The sequence below is a fragment of the Rhinopithecus bieti genome, unplaced genomic scaffold (assembly GCF_001698545.2).
Source record: "Rhinopithecus bieti isolate Rb0 unplaced genomic scaffold, ASM169854v2 scaffold_9203, whole genome shotgun sequence".
NCBI lineage: Eukaryota > Metazoa > Chordata > Mammalia > Primates > Cercopithecidae > Rhinopithecus > Rhinopithecus bieti.
Genome location: NW_016806154.1, coordinates 187,387 through 191,177, shown reverse-complemented (window position 1 = coordinate 191,177; position 3,791 = coordinate 187,387). Strand labels below are relative to the sequence as shown.

The 3,791-nt window shown below is 41.5% G+C and overlaps 1 protein-coding gene across 1 annotated transcript in view; it reads right to left on the bottom strand.

Annotated features, from left to right (window-relative positions):
* The window catches only part of PCCB (propionyl-CoA carboxylase subunit beta), a 90,318-nt gene that overhangs the window by 11,555 nt on the left and 74,972 nt on the right, over positions 1-3,791 (bottom strand). The window lies entirely within an intron of this gene.

Genomic DNA, 3,791 nt, shown 5'->3' with positions numbered 1-3,791 from the left:
TAAAAAAAAAAAAAAAAAAAAAAAAATTAGCCGAGCATGGTGGCCAGTGCCTGTAGTCCCTGCTACTCAGGAGGCTGAGGCACGAGAATCGCTTGAACCTGGGAGGTAGAGGTTGCAGTGAGCGGAGATCACGCCACTGCACTCCAGCCTGGGTGACAGAGCGAGATTCGGTCTCCAAAAAAAAAAAAAAAAAAAAGAAAGAAAGAAAGATATTGGTCAAAGAGTACAAATTTTCAATTAGAAAATGCATAAGTTCTGGGAATCTAATGTACACCATGGTGACTACAGTTAATAATACTGTATTGTACACCAGAAATTTGCCATAAGAGTGAATCTTAAGTGTTTTCACAATAAAAAAGTAACTGTGAGGTGATGAACCTGTTAATTAACTTGATAAATTATATGTATATCAAATAATCCCACTGTATGCCTTAAATATATACCATTTTTATTTGTCAATTATACCTCAATAATCAGGGGAAGACAACAACTAAACAAACGGAGAGAGAATCCAGGTTCAAGGACAGGAGAAGTCAACACAGACGGTCCCCAAATGCCTAAAACAATCCTAAGAACAATAACAAAGTTGGAAGACACACTTCTCAATTTAAAAACATATACAAAGCTACAGTAATCAAACTAGAGTGACACTGAAATATGGATAGACATACAGACCAATAGAATAGTATTAAGAATACAGAAACAAATTCATACACCCACAGCCTGCTGATTTCCCACAAGCATGCCACACCTGTTCAATGAGGAAAGAATTATCTCTTCAACAAACGGTACTGGAATAACTGGATTTCCACATGCAAAAGAATGAAGTTGCACTCCTATCTCATATATACAAAATTAACTCAAAATTAAAACCTAAATGTAAGGGCTAAAACCATAATACTCTTAGAAAAAAACAACAGGAACGTACCTTCACCACCTTGAATTTAAATTCTTATATATGACAACAAAAGCACAAGCAACAGAAGAAAAAATACAGAAACTAGATTTAATCAAAAATAAAAACTTTTCAGCCAGGTGCAGTGGCTCACACCTGTAATCCCAGCACTTCGGGAGGCCAAGGTGGGCAGATCACTTGAGGTCAGGAGTTTGAGACCAGCCTGGCCAAAATGGCGAAAGCCTGTCTCTACTAAAAATACAAAACTTAGCCTGGCATGGTGGCACATGCCTGTAATCCCAGTTATTTGGGAGGCTGAGGTGAGAGAATGGTTTGAAACTGGGGAGGCAGAGATTGCAATGAGCCAAGACTGTACCATTGCACTCCAGCCTGGGCTGGAGACAGAGCGAAAGAGAGCAAGACTCCATCTCAAAAAAAAAAAAAATTGTGTATCAAAAGACATGATCAAAAGAGTGTAAGGACAACCTATAGAATGGAAGAAAATATTTGTAAGTCATATGTAAAAGTTTAATATACAGAATATACAAGGAACTCCAACTCAACAACAAAAAACACACACAATTAAAAAATGGAAAAAGGACTTGAATAGACATTTTTCCAAAGAAGATACACAAATGGCCAATAAGCACAGCAAAGGATGCTCACCAAGACTAATGTTGATGAGAAATGCAAATCAAAAACACAATTCTATTCACTTCACATCCATTAGGATTACTATTTTTAAAAACTAGTAAGTGTTGGCAAGGATGTGGAAAAACTGGAACGCTTGCACATTGCTGGTGGGAATGTAAAATAGTGCAGACACTGTAGGAAACAGCATGGTGTGTCCCCCAAAAAGTTAAACCTAGAATTACCACATAACCCAGTTATTTTGCTTCTGGGTATAGACCCAGAAAAAGTGAAAACTGAGGTCCAAACAGATACTTATATATCAGTGTTTATTCCAGCATTATTCGCAGTAACCCAAAGGTGGAAATAACCCAGGTGTCCACTGACAAATGAACAATCCATCAAAATGTGGTATATACATGCAACATATTATTATCCAGCCATAAAAATAAATGGAGTTTTAACATATGCTACAATATGGATGAACCTTGCTAAATGAAATAAGCCTGATTATGCTAAGTGAAATAAGTCTGATATAAAAGGACAAACACTGTATGATTCCATTTATATGAAATATCTAAAATAGGCAAATTCATAGAAAGAGAAAGTAGGCCGGGCGCGGTGGCTCAAGCCTGTAATCCCAGCACTTTGGGAGGCCGAGACGGGCAGATCACGAGGTCAGGAGATTGAGAGGATCCTGGCTAACATGGTGAAACTCCGTCTCTACTAAAAATACAAAAAACTAGCCGGGCGACGTGGCGGGTGCCTGTAGTCCCAGCTACTCGGAAGGCTGAGGCAGGAGAATGGCGTGAACCCGGGAGGCGGAGCTTGCAGTGAGCTGAGATCCGGCCACTGCACTCCAGCCTGGGCGGCAGAGCGAGACTCCGTCTCAAAAAAAAAAAAAAAAAAAAAAAGAAAGAAAGAAAGAAAGAGAAAGTAGATAGCAGAGGCTGGAGGCTGAGACAAATAGTGAGTTATTGTTTAACAGGTTCACAGTCTCTGAGGTGATGAAAATGTTTGGAAACAGATAGTGGTAATGGTTGCATACACTGTGAATGTAATCACTGCAGCTGCAATTTTTAAATGGGCCAAACAGACATATTTTGTTATATATATTTTACCATGACAAAATTTTTTTGGGGGGGTGGGGACAGAGTCTCGCTCTGTCATGCAGTGGCGTGATCAACTCACTGTAACTTCTGCCTCCCGGGCAGTGATGCAATCCTTGGCTCACTGCAACAACCTCTGCCTCCGTGGCTCAAGTGATTTTCCTGCCCCAGCCTCCCGAGTAGCTGGGACTACAGGCTTGTGCCACCACGCCTGGCTCAATTTTGTAGTTTTAGCAGAGACAGGGTTTCGCCATGCTGGCCAGGCTGCTCTCTAACTCCAGATCTTGTGATCCACCTGCTTTGACCTCCCAAAGTGCTGGGATTACAGGCGTGAGTCACCACGCCCAGCCAAAACAGTTTTCTAAAGACAATAAAACATTTCCATGGCAGAAATAAAAGATGAGGTTGGGTCATGAAGAAAGGCAGATTCTTCCTAAACAAGGATACAAAACAAATCTAAGAGGAAAAATAGTGAGAACTGGTATTCACAGTCCCCACCCCAGCACTCCCAATCCCTCCCAGAGAATAGCCATGGAAGTCTCCCTCACTTGGCTGTGACTCAGGTCTGCCCATATCACCAGAAAGTTGTGGGGCACAGACATGGTAAGATGCCATTAACTTGTCACGTACCATCTATGTACCTGGCACTGTTGAAGGCACTGGAGATACTACTGTGAATAAGACATCACCACCCCTGTCCTCATGGAGCTCGTTGATTAGTGGGTGAGTCATATATTTAACTGGGGGTAGGGGGTAACAGAAAACTGACCCCTAAAAAATTAAAAACCTTATACACTAAGAATGTAAGTTTCCTATAAACCTTTGAAAAGGAGTATGAAAGGAGCATTTTGAGATATTAAAAGTAGCTTTTATAGGCCGGGTGCCTGCAGTCCCAGCGCTTTCAGAGGCTGAGGTGGGGGCATCACTTAAGTTCAGGAGTTCGAGACCAGCACAGGCAACATGGCAAAACCCCATCTCTAGGAAAAATACAAAAAAAGAGAATTAGCCACGTATGGTGGTATGTGCCTGTAGTCCCAGCTACTCGGGAAGCGGAGGTGGAAGGACAGCTTGACCCTGGGAGGCAGAGGTTCCAGTGAGCTAAGATCACACCACTGCACTCCAGCCTGGACAACAGTAAGACCCTGTCTTAAAAAAAA